General features: G+C 34.4%; 1 long non-coding RNA gene across 2 annotated transcripts; it reads left to right on the forward strand.

Annotated features, from left to right (window-relative positions):
• Positions 1 to 5,125: 5,125 nt before the first annotated feature.
• Positions 5,126 to 13,799, forward strand: LOC149783491 (uncharacterized). Of its 2 annotated transcripts, none has more exons than XR_016414021.1 (4): positions 5,126 to 5,178; positions 8,895 to 9,039; positions 11,508 to 11,630; positions 12,489 to 13,799. It is a non-coding gene; the product is annotated as an uncharacterized LOC149783491 (long non-coding RNA). The 2 variants fall into 2 exon arrangements; XR_016414020.1 differs by having other exon boundaries at positions 5,168 to 5,290.
• The last annotated feature ends 3,080 nt before the right edge of the window (positions 13,800 to 16,879 follow it).

Raw genomic sequence — 16,879 nt, forward strand, 5'->3', positions numbered from 1 at the left:
TAGATTGCCGGTCTACCTGAGGATCTTGTTATGTTAGATATCTTATGTGTGGTAACACTCCAAATAGGATCAGTCGCTCTTTTCTTAACACCTTCAAGTTCACCGGGCTCGTATAAATACCTGACAGTGATATTACCTAATACTGGTTGCGCTGAAAAATCACGTCGTTGCGTGGTTATACTTTATTTTGTGACTGCGTTAATAGGTTTCATGTTGGTCGTTCGAGTTACTTCATTATTTAACGCGGCTATCACACTTGGTAATCTTGCAACCCATTCACGAGATCTCGTATCCTGAATAAATTCCTTCGCATATTGATATCCAAATAACAGCTCAGCGAGTGTTCGATTAAATCGTTCAACAATTGCCTGATCACGATGAATGGCAGTATGTCCTCGTCGTATTTTGGTATTATGTTGTTTCATCAGCGATGATACTGGACCAAGAAATTCCTTGCCAGGATCAACCTGTAGCAGCTGTGGCCATCGTAAACCACCTTGTTGATAAATTCGTTTAAAAGCATCGGCTACCTCAGATGCTGTTTTCGTTGATAGCGGTTCTGCATCTTTGTATCTGCTTGCAACGTTAATGACAGTTAACGCGTATTTGTATGTTCGACGACGACCAATTTTAACGGTATCATGTGGTAGAAATAACATATCAGCTTGATGAACTTCATTAGGAACACTGACACTGAAATGTGCAAATCGAATTTGCTTAGGTGGTGGTAGATAAATTTGCCATATTGCTTGTTTGGATAACCACGCTTTAGCAGTAGAATATTTAACCGCTGCTGCATCAGCAAGTTTACTAATTGCTGCTTTACCCTTCCAGTATCCAATTGGTGAATAATAAATCGATTCCATTTCATATATTACCAGCCCCTAGCGCTAATTTACCCTTCATCACGGATCTTACTAACCAATTAGCTAATTTTTCTTTGATATTTTTATTTTTTATGGAATTTAGCGCATGAATTAATTTCACATCTGCAATATGCCTATGTTGCAGATCATTGCTTTTATACGCAACATCATGAGCATGACATGCTTTATCAATAGCATTTATTGGTTCCTCGCCTGGTTTTGATTGATCTTGATTATCAAGCCTGATATCGAGTCGAGTACCAGGACCGCAATAATTATATCCTGGTAGATGTTTTCCTCCTGGGTATTTAGCCCACGGAGTTCCCGGTAACTTTGTTAATTTTGCTGCAATATCACCTCCTCGTTGCCTTTTTTTAACGCTGACTTTGCCCCCGAATTATCACCGGAAATAAATTTAAACTTCTTTGTACCACACCGCGTACACTTACCCGTAACCGCTGATTTGTTATTTTTTGTGGTAATAGTTGTTAGTGTATCCGTTGGGGTACGCGTCCTGCACTTCACACAATATAAATCCATGTATATTTTATACAGCATGGATATAATTGATTTCTCAGCGACAAAAAAAACGAGAACCTGTCAAGCACCATCCTGCGTTACCGAATTCCATTAGAATGATAATAATAGGACCATCTGGAAGTGGAAAGACGCAGTTGTTACTTAATCTTATAATGAGATGGTTAAAGTGGGATAAATTATATTTGGTAGCCCCGTCAGTTGATGATCAACGAATGTTATAATGTGCTTAAGGATTTTAATGAAAACTCACAAATAGATAAAGATAACGATGTTATCGAGTTTATAACCGATATTGACGAAGCACCATCAGCAGATTCCATAGACGGATTTATTAATAATTTAGTTGTATATGATGATGTGATGCTGGACAAACAATCAAATCCAGCCAGGATTTTTTCTCGAGGTAGACATTAGAACACCGATGTTATTTATATTACTCAACGATACACACAAATACCAAAAGTGATCAGAGATAACTGTAATATTTTAGTTGTGTTTAATGGAGTTGATAAACACACGTTGCGAAATATTCATCAAACTTGGTGTAGCGGTGACATGGATATAATTAAATTTAAAAACTTCTTTTCACAAGCGCAAGCTACTCCGCATGGATTTATAACAATAAATTTGCACGATCCTAGAACAAGATATCGTATTGGACTTGGTAAAATATTTGGATAAATTAATATAGCAGTAGGGAGGGTGGGACCTCGCGAAGACTTAATTGCGTAAAGCGCGTGCATAATAAACTAGAAAAAATCACCAACGACAAGGGAGTAATATTAATTGGAAATTCCACAGAGATTTTCTCAGTAAAGTATCAACGCTTTTTTTTAAAATCTGTCGACGTTTTTTTATATTTCGATTGTTCGTAGGAAGACTTATTTTCAATATTTGGACGTTCCTACAAAATGGTCTGTTCGCCCTCCCTGCTGCTACCTCCCTCACCGTAATACCTAAACAGGTAATGACAACCTAAATATATAGAGCTAGATGAAAACAAACCTAGCGAATTCTCGAAATGTCGAAATAGGTGAGCGTATTAACCATAAAACTGACAAAGAGAACGAATAGAACATGCAAATGGAAAATGACAAACAAATAGACAATGAAAGAGATGCAGATGACAAGAATATAGACGATGAAAAGAGCAGACGGATGATGATAATACGACTGAAAATGATGAACATGATAGGTCAGTCATGAGTGACGATAGACAGGAAATGGAAGATACAAACACACTTTCATAATATATAAATAGGATGCTAAAAGACCAAAATACCATCACTAAGGGAAGAGACGGAATACACAAAGTTGTGAATGTGAATGGTATAATTAAAAAAAATTCGGATTCACTTGAATTTTTCTAATTATGATATAATTAATTTGCAAGAAACCCACGACATAGACGAAGAAAACAAATTGTACCTGGAAGAAAAACTAATTGCAATCATAGTAACGAATAATAATCTAAATGAACTTCATGCGGTGTCGCAACCATAATACAAATAAAGGAAAAAACACCAATATGGGAAAATTTTAATTCAGAGGTATTTTTATCAGGAAGATTCGTGCATATAAAAATAAATGTATGACATATACTAAATGTATATGTCCCTTCTCAATATAATACTAGAAAAACAGACTTTAAGACTAAATTGAATGAATATATACATAATTACTATATGTAAAATTTTGTATTAGCAGGGGATAACAATTGGGTGATAAATGAAATTGATATAAGTACTGAATTGTCGGCTTGAGATACTGTAGTTTTTCGAGTTTAGGTCATTACCCACCTGTCATTACCCTTCCCCGTCATTTGCTCACTCATTATATTTCCCTGCTGTTTATTACCCCCTCTTCTGTTACCCCACCCCGTCCATTACTATATAAAATATAATTGTTATACCCCCAGAATAAATAATAAATTAAAATAATTTTCTAAAGAACTTATTGTAAATTTTTATTTTAGTTAATTAATCTCAGCCTTGAAAACATACACTAGTTCTCCTTTGCACACTAGAGAAAAGGGGTATGACAAACTTGGAAAAGCCTCGGGATCTAAAATTGACCGTGCAAAAATTGAGATATTATTAACAGTAAACTGGAGGGGAAACCAGCCGGTATTCACCTAACATGATTACGTCAAATTGACCTAGGGGTTATTTTCGGACAAAATACGGAAGAAGGGAACTAAAAAAATATTATGGATAAAATAGACCGAAATTTATAGTAATGTATATTACATCCATTCTATCGATTTTAATACAGGATCTTTAAACAACTTATGCATTTTCTTTGGAAGGGGAAACACCATTATTTACCACGAGAATATCTATATAAAGATAAACAAGAGGGAAGCTTATTCTTACCTTCTTAGAATATACTCCAGATGCGAATATTTTAAATAGAATACGAAAACTGCAATGAAACCTGACTTTTGTATTGTAGGCATTATATATATATATATATATATATATATATATATATATATATATATATATATATATATATATATACCCACCATGGCGGCGTGTTCTGCGTGTTGGGTTTCTGTAAACATTGGATCACGTGCTATTTTGGGTCAAGAATCCATTTTGTATCAAGAAAGAACGATCGTACTTTAATTAAGAAAAGTGATATTCATAAAGTGTACAAAAGTATCCAACATTACGACTCGAAAGCATACGAAAATATAATTTCTAAATGTCAACATGAAGACTCACCCCATGACCTTCTTAAACCTGCAACCCAAAAAATCCTATTTACTATGATTCTTTTAGAATCATGCAAATAAATACATTGTATAAAAGATGGAAATGTATACCTTAAAAAATTTCTGCATCTTAATCCAAGTTTAACAATTTTGCAAGAAGTTGTCCCACACGTACAATACCGTCTACTACCCAATGTGTCAACTTGCCGCTAGAACAGCATTCTCAGGAAATTCCCCGGCGTATAGTCTGTTTCTAAATTCTTTAGTAATTCTTCCCCGTAAACAGGACGTTGTAAACACAGTACATCCTACTCATTATTGTTTCTCTTCCACATAACAGCTCATTTTTTTAATAAAATGTTCAACTTTGTTAAATTCTTTTTACAAGATCGGTTTAGTTTGCTTAACATCTCTTGTCATTTATTGGCATTGTTACGTTGAATTTTGTAAAACTTGCTATAAACCTAACCTAATTACTCGACTGAGATGCTGACAGAAACAGTCGAAAGTATGTATTTCATTTCTATAGCCCGATGGATAAACTTTACATCTTTTCAAAGCTGTGCGCAGAATAGGCCGACATATCGCGAGTCACGAAAACACAAGGGCGGTATCACGTGTGTCCAACATTAATATTATTTTGAACAGAATATTCTGGTGACAATTGCCTCTTTTCAAATGGTAAGCATTGCAGTATTTTATTTTCGTCAATCGGTCGAATTCGGTAAGCGTTTTGCTTCAATATTGGAGACGGAAACTTTAGGTACGCAAGAAATTCCCCGCATCATTGTATGTAAAAAGGTCATTGACTGACAAGTGAATAGATATGGGCATTGTAGAAAAGCTGGCATAAAAGGATACGTGCATGTACTTTTCTTCTTCTTCTTCTTCTTATTATTATTATTATTATTAGTCAATCTTTTAAACGATCCTTTTTAACCCGGGCCTTTTCCGCCCTGGTCCTTTCTGACCCGTTACCTTCCCTTCTGGACCGGACCTTTTCAACCCGAGCCTTTTCCGTACTGGTGGTTTATGACGCGTTCGGCATAAGAGGTAAAGTAAACAATGTGTTCGAAGCAAGACAGAAAGAAAAAACAATAGCTCAAATTGAAATTAAACGCAATGACATGTAAGAACTTTGTAATGGGCGGCATGAACATACTGAGTAGGTATCGTGCAGGATTAAGAAACGTATGTTGAGGTGCAATTATTATGCAAGCAAACCGCGGCTTCGGTACTCCCTGTTGACTGACAAAACTGACAATATTTTCAATAAAATCATTAAAACATAAAACAAAAGTAAACAAAATAGACTAAATGTTGAATCATTTGAAAACATCCTTATTAATGTATTGAGTTTAGCAAAAGTATGGAGATTGGGTTTGACGACTTGGCTACATCAGTGCAGGTATAGGTTTCATGCATGTGTATTGCAATAGTCCAACAGTGTAAGACGCATCCCTGGTATTTGTTTTTCTTTTTAGGGCAACGTGTCTTACATTTTAGGACTAGTATTGCAAATGCAAAACTGCTGAAGATCGTCTTGCACCTATTCTGACGCCGTGTCATAAACTCCCAGTTCTCCAGAGAAAACATGACTCAGTCGCGTCTTCAGGATGGCATTTATTTACACTGATGAAAACTGACAGAAAATATGTCGGAAATCGTATCACTATCATCAGTTGTGATTGAAATAATATACTGCAACGTTCTATTACAACGGTATTTTAACCTTTCTGTTTACCGCTGTCATTATGCATCACATCTGAATAATTTGTATGTAAACATCATGTCAGGAAGTGGTAAAATAAATCATCTTTTCCTAACATGTACATATTTAAGTTAGTGAGAAAGCGGTCCTACTAAATACTGCTAAGCCTGACAAAGCCCGACAAAGCCAGACAAAACCTAACAAACCCTAACAAAGCCCGACAAAGCCATACAAAGCCATGCAAAGTCAGATTAAAAAAGAGTGTATATATTGTTCATTATATTGATGAAACAATTAACTTAGCCGAAAGACTAATTTTCAAATAATTATTGCAGATTGAAATAACCAAAAATTGGGCGACAAAGTTAGAATTTCAAACAATCATAAAGTATTGATAAAATATGACACAATCAATGTTTGTTATAATTTTATAAATTGTTCTTCGACTGATTATGGAAAGAACATTCAATTTTCTAATATATGTTATAATAGGAAAATACAATTGAGTTGAACTTCATTAGTTTAATGTTGATACACTTTATTTCATGTTTTAAAACTGTGCTTAACAAGACATTGAACAATAATCTTTGTACATATTTATAAATTTTTATTTAGCGGCGAGGCATGCCATATTTGATAGAAATCTGAAATCGATTATAAAGAAATGTGATACTTTCTGGTGTTTGTTGTTTTGTAATGTTAATAAATATATGCTGAGAATTATTATATACTGGTATGTTCTGTGAAGACTGAATACACGTGTGTTTTTCATAATAATGGAAAATTGGCTTTAGTGATCTCAATTTATTAATAAAAACCAAAATTGCTCCATCGGCTTTTGTTTAATTGGTTAATCCAGGTTCGTGTCTTTTTTTACGTAAATCGTCAAACAGAAGTCAAATGGCTGAGAAAGAAACAAAAAAAAAAAAAAAAGAAAACATTTGTTATGTTCAAAAAAAGCAACGCAAAACATTTAATAAGGCATTTGCATGTGACGGCTCCGGGAGTAAATCCCCAAAATGTAACACTTGTATACATTTGAAAAACTAGCCAATTAGAATCATGCCAAAAGATACCTATTTATACTAGGGAACTCGTACATATCGGTTTATCATTCAAAAATTTTCTACGTGTTAGCGTCATTGGATATCATTTACATCTCTCTAAAATATATTTCTTGTTTATATTTAACTAACATCAAATTTAAGTTTACATTACAAAATGCCTAGGTGGAATGTAGTGTAGTTTATCATTAATTTTACTATACTTTATTATTATTTACATAAACTTTTCAGTTGTAAAATCATCCAGTGTCAACAGTTTAAATTATAAAAGCTGAATTGACTATGTGACTTAAACTATCAAATAATTTTGTTTATCCGTCTTGCAGGGGCGTATTAAGGGTTTGTTTGCAAACCTGGGAAATTCATTTCAGTGTTGTTTTTTTGTTTTTTTATATCTTAGACTATGATTGCAAGTTTATGAACTCTGTTATCTTTTCAGATTCATTAAAGGTGCTTTCTAAACATGGAGCATATAATTTTAGTTGAAGGGGACTGGTGTTAACTATAAATACGCTATATAAATACATAAGAATATAATAAAATATAATTATTTTATGGATGTACTACAACTCGGTCATGTGAAGATCGTAATTAAATCTATGCATCTAATTTTGGAAACTTTTATAAAATATGATACATTCACATAACATTTCCCAAATTTTTTTATTTCTTTTTTACTTGTATTTCTCAATTGCAGCATTGGTCTATTTAGAGTACATCTTGTTAGAGGCCATCATGTAATACCCAGCACTTTGGTGGACCCACTGTTCAAGCTATAAATCATTCACCATGACCAATGCCTCACGCATTGATTACTCATTACAGTAGGATACAAATTAATAAGTAAGAATACTGAATTTTTGGGGAGTATGTTTTCAAAGATGTACCAGCCTGGCAAAAAAAAATTCCATTTCGCTAATTCTCTTTTTTTCCAATCAGCAACTCCTCATAAAATTATTTGCTAACTATTCTGACATGGCAAATCAACTTCCCACAATACTAGAAAATGGAGCAGTTACGAAACATGTGATGGTGGTATGACACGCAATGGCTAAATGCATCAATAACACTTTCAAATATAAACTGTCATTATTGATTTTCTTAGGTGCTTTTTTCTTATTATAATTTATGCATAATGCTAAAATTCTAAGGAATAAACAATTACCTTTAAATCAATACTAAGAATGCCTAAATTTTACTCTATTATCACCACCAAAAGGAGAGAGAAAGAAATGCATGCTCTAAAAATAGACAGGGACTTCATTCATGCGTACTGAACCAGAAGTAATAATTGTGATCAGATTCCAGCTGAAAATCACAGGGCGAAGTCGTTTTTGCTTTTGCAACGGAAGATGGTGAAGTTTAACTCTTTTAAGCAACTTAGTCTCTCACTTCACCTGCTAGCATGACTCCTGATTTCATTGGGTTGAAGAACTCAAGTTGGGTACGCACAACAAATTCCGATTCCATAAACCGTAATGTTATTACTTGGCCAAATTACGATACTTTAATGGTAAGACTGTCAAATCACACATACAACCTATGAATGATCACTCCAAGAGGAGACTTTTAAAATGATAAACATGATATGCTGCTTTACTCGTTTATGAGAAAGTGTGGCCCAGTGAGATCTCCCCATTTTTATCCAGTAATCCAGTAGTGCCTGGGTAGTGACAGCAATAAAATGACAATGGTTTTATGTTCAAGTCTATTACTGTGCAAAATTTACCCATATGTAAGCTTCTAAAATATTATATTATTTTTTTTCAGCAATTATTTTCAGCCAGTCGCCTGCTCAGTGACCTTCATTCCTTGAAATACAGTATTTGATATACCACCACATGTAGGCTGGTTCTATAGCTCATACAATAATTTCTTTCCTGAGTGCAGTTAGTTCACAAAGTTTGTTGAATTTAACAATACAGTTTTCCTCTGACCTAGTCATGCTTTTTTGAGTATCAACAAAGCATCAGTGTCATTTTTTCTTTTTGTAGGTCCCAATTTGAATGGCTGAATGAACATTGGAACCAATTTGATCGGTCATATTGATAGAAGCACCAGTCTAACCATGATGCAGATGTTGATCCTGATCCCTGTGCATAAGGGATTGACTTTGATGGAGAGACGTAATGTCACTGAGTAAGAGTTTTCTTTTGTGGTTTATTTGAAATGAGTCTCTTTAGATACGAGTGAATGGAAGTGTATTATATTGATTTTGATTGTTGAGAATGGTCTATTTAAAAAGACAGTTATGGTTGGATTTATTTAATGTGTCACTAAGTTGAGCAGTTGTGGTGTGTGATATACAAGTTTACCACAGTATTTTTTTAGTGGTATGTATCACAGAACTTTTTCACTGTACCATTACTTGGGATGTTTCTCTTAGTAAGGAATGTATAGAAATTTTAGAGTAATCTTGTTTCAAATTTAGTGATATTAACAGCACGTTTTGATTTTATCATGACAGTAATTACAAAACAGTTGTATTTGTGACAAATTAATTTTGAATGTTACAAATATAAAGATATTTATGATCTTTTAGTAGCATATTTGACATATGTCATAGATGCCAACATGGTGGCCAACATGGGATGCCATGAAAGATACTCAGACCAAATCCAAGGTTTCATGGTATATGGTATCTTTCATGGTTAGCAGGGTCACCCTCAACAATAGCAATGGCCCAGCAGGTAATAATGTTTGTTAAGTAAACTATGATTACTCACAGTTAACTAGACAGTGTTGATTACTATTGCCTGAAATTATATTTACTACATACAGGAGCAAAGCTTGTTACTTATGTTAAAGAGGGGTTAGGGGGCAGTGGTGTAGAGGACACAATTAGGATGTCAAAAGTCACAATAGCAAATAAGATAAAGAATTTTCACAACTCCTCCTGAATTGATGGTCATATGAACCCACACCACATATAAGCTAGACCAATGTCCTGTACTTTTCTAAGCAGGACCCTCAGATATTAAGAGTCATTCTTTAGAAATTTAGACGCGTTTTAAAATAGTGTGGATTTGAGAGTGTAGTCTGTTTATCATAAAACATATCCCCTCACTCCCCTCTCCATTATTATTCTGTTTCTATTTAACTAATTATTTTTAGTAGATCTGAAATATTTAGGTGCATACGGAAATTTTATTTTACAAAGTAAAAAATTTTACATCATGGATGCTCCAAATCTTAAAAGTAAAAATAGGTCTGGCATAAAAAAAAACTAATATTTTAGAGACTAAACATGCAATAATTCCCAATATTACCATAATATGAGTTCTCTTTACATAAGGCACTGACTGTAAAATAAATATTTCACCACAGCATGTGCTGTATCATTGTTCTCAGAACTGACAATTTAGGAATGAATAAATGAAATATCTTGCATACATTCACTGGAGGTTGAAATGTTCTTAATTATGCCAAAGCTTGACTATGTCCAGACTACCTGAATATTAAACAAAATCTGTGGTAATATGAGTCATGGTCCCTCTAAAATGAAAAAAAAAAAAAAAAATGTACAGATCTACTTTCTGTGTACCGTAGTTTAAGGGAGGTAACTCACTTTATTTACATTGTACTTGCTTATAGTTTAGCATTGCTTGATCTTATTTCAAGTTAACTTAACAAGACAAGAATGATAATGTGGGTATTTTAATTTCATATTTATTTATTTTAACTGCGTTTTAACAATTTGAATCTTTAAATAAGAAAATTGAACCATTATTATGTCATGCTAATCTTTTGTTGTTGTTGTAGGGTTTAACTCCATTTTTCAGCACAAGATAGGCTATACATGGTGGCCAGTATTAATGATGGAGGAAGAACCCGGAAAGAACCACCTACCCACGAGAAGCTACTGGCAAGCTTTCTCACATAACCACATTAGCCAAATCCGAGACTCGAACCATCGAAGAGGTGAGATGGCATCCACATCGAGATAATCCTAAATTGGTGAGACTGGCCCCTGGACAAGTTTCCACAATGAGATAATCCTAAATCAAGAGACTTGATTGGTATGACATCCTTAATGAAGAGGCTTGATCAATATGACTGGTGTCTTTGCCAGCTTCCACATTTAGATAATCCTAAATCAAGAGATTTGATTGGTAGGACATCCTTCTTGAAGAGACTTGATTAGTGAGACTGGTACCTTGACATACTTCCACCATTATTCATTCATACTAATCCTTTGCTACAGAATTCAGTGGATCTCAATTTTTAGTTCACTTTACTAATTTATCCCAGTACTAATTCATGACCGCTCCAGTGGCCTAGTGTTTAGAGCGTCTGCCTCAGATGCGGGAGGTCGTGGGTTCTATCCCCGGCCGAGTCATATCAAAGACTTACAAAAATGGTACTAACAGCTGCCTTGCTTGGTGCTCAGCATTAAGAGGTTAGTGTTAGGACTAGTCAGCCTGGTGTCAAGATAATGTGACTGGGTGGGACATCATGCTACATGTCTGCGGCGTGATGCCTCAGTGCTAGACATCACTATAAACTGCCACACAATAGACATCGTAGCGTTATGACTGAAAAATTGTTAATGCTATGTTAAAAATCAAAATCACACTCACACACACATACTAATTCATGTTTTTCAGGTTTCCAGCTATTAGATATGCCATACACAGGACTGTTGCCTTGACAAGCTTCCACATTGAGATAATCCTTAATGAAGAGACTTAACTGGTGTGACTGGTACCTTGGCAAGCTTCCACAGTGAAGTAATCCTAAATCAAGAGATTTGATTAGTGTGAATGGTTTAGAAGCATAACCCACTAATCAAAATTCGCAGATCTGGTTTGAATGCCAATCTACTGATCAAAACTTTTAAATATAATATTTTGATATCCTGATTCTGTTATATGTATGTTGTTATTGAAAGTTGCTTCAAACTTCATTCACAAAAGAAAGAATGTAACAAAGGATAAGTATCATGCATAGTAATATATATTGATTTACTCAGTCTGTAATAAAATTGCTCAACCTATACTAGACTAGAAATTCATTTTTACCACTTTTTATAGTTTTGCCAATGTAAGTAGACAATAGTCCATGACAAGGGTACTCCTATTCTTAAAAATAATAGAACAAGAAGTAGTGCAGATGTTATGAATATCATATGTCCCAATATTTCCATAATATGGAGCTCATTTTAATAAGCCACTGACTGTAACATAAATATTTTACCATAGCTTGTGTGGTACCATAAATCTCAAAATTTGACTGAATTTTAGGTATGAATAAAATATTTTCTCATGCATATATATATATTACAAAGTTACAAATTTTTCCTTCATACATTTATGTCAACTTTGATTATTATCAAGCCTTACATCTGTGTTAAAGAACAATTAGAATAACTTAAAAGACATGGACCCTCAAAATTTAAAAAAATTATTTGTGTTGCTATTCATTTTGTGCCAAATTGTAAGGGAGATAACTTTTTGTTTACATTATAGCTTGACATAGCTCAGTTTGGTTTCATGTTAGTTCACCCTTACTAAGATGACAGAGTGGTTATTTTTATCTAATATGTTTTTGATTTAGGAGTAAATCCTGTCACAAATCATATTTTGCAGAGTCAAGCTACAAGATTTTCTGTATAAATGACTGATGCTCTGATAAGCTTCCACACTGAGATAATCCCAGATGATGTTTGTTGACTGGTGAAGTTAGAGTTTTTCTACCATGGACAAGCAACATTCAGAATTTTTCTTCATGAGGGAAGTATCTGCTGCTTTAGATTTGACTAAAATATATGAATGTCATTAAAAATAGGTATAATCCACATTATTCCATTAAGGAAGCATTGCAGCTGAGTGATAAATACTTGACAGACACTTGACCTATATTGGACCAAAAGGATTTGACAACTGAGCTTTTTGTTAATTTTTTGTAGTTCTGAGCATAGTGTATGAATGCTTTGTTCACATTATGCAATTGCTTCATATTAAGCAAGTCCTTTACATAGCATCTTAGAAAGATTTGGTTGTTCAAGGCAATTTGATTTTATACAAAACTAACTCCTGTGCTGTTTTGTGTAATAGACATTCGGTTTCTATAGATAGGAAATATATATGTACATCAGAAAGATTCACAATGTTGGAATGATACATTGTCAGAATTGTCAACCAGAGACAAAGGGAAATCTTCTAATTATGATTAAAACTGGTTTTAAAAGCAAGGCATTTAGCATAGGATGCTTATTGTACATAATATATTCTAACAGCCCTTTGTTGTAGAGGTGTCAAACTTTATTTTTATTTTCCCCTTGCATTGTGGAGTCTCCATGTACCATTTATTCAAACGTGCTTGTCTATTGCCACATTCGTGAGTTCAAAATTCTGAACAATTATCCAGTGATAGTTATTAATTTCCATCTCACTAGAGTTACTGATTATAAAAGTTTGCAGTTACCATGTATGAGTGTTAAATATATTAATAAAAATTCCTTTTTGGTAATAAATCAGTTATGAGGTATCTTGGCTTTCTTTATGAGCTGATTGTCTCCCATAATACCTTTTAGTATCCGTAGCTTCTGTTTCAGATTTGTGACATCAGGGGTCACAGATTGGGGTCAGGGTATATAAAGCTTGATCAGAGGGCAGAGTTAGAGTCACATCCTTGCAGTCTGTTTGTAGTAGATGTACATAATAGTCTAGAGTACTTATGTTGGGTGGGGTAAACATAGAAAAAGGTTATAACACAAAAGATTTGCTTAAAAAATACTTTTTTTAATCAGTTAATACTGAAAACAAATTGTTATTAAGATTTAGGGAAACCTTTATAGGCGTTTCTCCTTGCAATTTCACACAAATGGAAATTTCAGTGATCCAGAAGTAGCAGAGTACTGCTGCTTGCAGTGCTGTCCACCCAAACTGTCTCTATAAATATGGATACACCACATACATTTCTTCTGCTTGAAAATTAAGGCTCATAAAAAGTTCTTTCAAAATTTTCTTCATAGTTCTTGCATTTGTTTGCATGCATTCATTTTGTGCACATGTTGCTCACCTCTCCAGGGGCCCCGAGTGGCCGAGTGGTCTAAAGCATTCTCCATTATGGATCACTGCCTTCTCACCTCTGTCTGCATGGGTTCAAGTCTCGGGTTCAGCCAATGTGGGTATGTGAGAAAGTTTGCCAGTAGCTTCTCGTGGTTCTTTCTGGGGTTTTCCCGGGTTCTTCCTACACCATTAATACTGGCTGCCATGTATAGCGTATCGTGTGCTGAACAATGGTGTTTAACCCTACAACAACAACAACAACAACAACTCACCCCTCCACTCACCATTTGCTTTAACTTCTCATAGATGAGGTGTAAGTAAAGGCAAAAGTTTTCAAAAGTTGTGATAATTTTTTTTTGTCCAGAATTGTAATTTAAATTATTGTATGCTTAGAAGCATCCAGTCAGCATATTTTATTAACAATTCTTTGATTGGAAATAGCTGAATTTTTCCATTCTTTTTATTCACAGATTTTTTTTCTTCTGTTGAAACTGCTGCAGTATAAGTGTATTTATTTTGGGTTTATAATTCAATCAATGGATTATCCAGAATAATTTTTCCACACTACTTCTCAATTCTCATTATTGTCTAGTAATTGTGGAGAGAGTCCTTGTTCCAGAACGAGGAGATATAAAGCAGTAGTTCCAGTAACAGTGTAGCCGTATAACTCCCTCTACGTCACATTGTTTATTCTGGATTTAGTCTTTCTTGAACCTACGATACAACACCAATAGTTGATCTTTCTCTCTCGATCTCTCTCTCTCATAGAGCAGTTCCAGAATTGTAGCAGTATCCAGGTTCCTGCAAGAAACACCAAACATGCTTATCTATTCTATTCATTCTTATACTTGTTCTCTTCATCTCACTTTTTCCTTCACACATTTCTTCACCTTCCTTAATGGTGGTGCAGCCTACTATAAAGTACACTGGTGACTATATATCTTATATGAATCGCAGTAGTATATTTCTCTGAAAAGGTTCCCATTTGTAAAGTATTGCCCCGTCATGCTACAATATATTTGCCTTGAATTTACAATTAAAAAAGTAGTTTTGTAACTTTAACCAATGTAAGTAGGCAGTTTTATGGCATAGATGCACCTTATCTTGAAAGTTATATATCTAGGTCAAGAGTAGTATTTTGGATACTAAACATGCAGAATAACCTAAAATTCCCAAAATAACCCAATACATGTACCATTATTTCCCTAATATTGGGTTCTTTTTAGTAAACCACTGACTGGTAAATAAATATTTCACTACAGCTAGTATTGTATCATTACTTTCAGAACTTAACAAATTTATAGAAATTAGTGAATGAAATGTCTCTCTCATTTCAGTAGTAGGTCAACATGTACTATATTTTATGTTCCATAGACTTGGGTCACATTTTTTTTTGTTGTTATTCATTTCTCAGATACTAGTGTTCATGCTAGAATTGTGAAATTGTCACTGATGTCTTTTACTATCACCCTTGCAACACATGAAGCTGATCATGACCTACAATCCTACCTTGAACCAAAACTTGGTGATTGGATGCATCTTGATAACAACTACAACCTTTATATCTTTATTTTATGATCAGTGAATTTCCTCAAATTTTGTGTTAAAAGTTCATTTCTTGGGTGATGTGCATGTTCTAATCATGAAACTTTATTAATGGATGCTATTATAACCTTTAACCCAACTAATATTTTGATAAACTTTTCATTGGATTGAAATTTGCTACTAGATATACCATATCCTTTGACATGTTTCAACACTGAGATAATCCAATATTGATTGCTGATCTTTTTGTATATTTTTCCATGATCTTTGAATCTCATGATGAGTGCCCTATGCCGCTGTTGTATAGATGAGTAATGCCAAGGTCCTAAGCACAGCTGTTGTATAGATGATTACTGCTGAGGTCCTAAGCACAGCTGTTGTATAGATGATTACTGCCAATGTCCTAAGCACAGCTGTTGTATAGATGATTACTGCTGAGGTCCTAAACACATTTGTTGCATAGGTGATTACAGCAGAAATTATCATGGCCCTGCAAAATTGGGGGTTGGGAGAAGGAAGTACATAACAGAGCACAACTTACAAATGGACCTATTAAAATAAGGAGAAATCAGTTGGAAGTTGAAGGCCCCTCCCCACTTAATATAATGAAAAGAAAACGATTGATGCCTACATAACGAGCTTTCTGTTGGAGATCTTATGGAATTACTCTGATATAAGCTCAAGGTCAGAGGAAAAGGGCAAGAAATGGCCGTACCCAACAATACGTACTGGGGTTGGATGCAGAAGAAGCAGGCCTGTTTGTATTTAACAGGATTTCTTTTGAAAACGTGCTAGTTAGGTTGCATTTTACCACAAACCATGCCCTAGATATAATCGAACGAGGCATGCTGCCAAAGATTGCTGACATCCTATGAATAACCAAAAACAGTAAACAACATAGCTTCAGTAACAGCTAGAAAATCATCAGTTACTAATGATCTGGAATATATGAAGGAAATTGTTTATTTGAGGACAAACTGACAAAAGCGATCAAAGAGATACAAATGGTTGATAAAAAACTGACAGAGGATCCACACCACGTTGACACTGTTGATTGGGACAATTCATCGATAGGGCTGATTGAAACCTTCAACAAAACTAGCCTGAAATAGGTATATACAAAACAAAAATAATGAGTTAAACAAAATCCCCACAAAAGAAAAGTTCAAAATTAAACTCAGAGTGTATCATAACTGATGGGCCTAATTTGTATGATGCAAGTCCTTGTGGTGACGAAGTCCATCATGGAAGTGATGCAGATAAATAATTAGCTAATATAATACTAGGAGATGAGGAAATGAAACACCCAAACTACCAGCATGCAATTCTGTAATGAGAAGAGAAAGAACACACACATGATCAGCTAAATGGCCACTTAAGTAAATACACATAGAACAACAAGGGACATTGTAAACAACAGG

Source organism: Sinohyriopsis cumingii, chromosome 14 (assembly GCF_028554795.1).
Source record: "Sinohyriopsis cumingii isolate HCF-2022 chromosome 14, ASM2855479v2, whole genome shotgun sequence".
NCBI classification, from domain to species: domain Eukaryota; kingdom Metazoa; phylum Mollusca; class Bivalvia; order Unionida; family Unionidae; genus Sinohyriopsis; species Sinohyriopsis cumingii.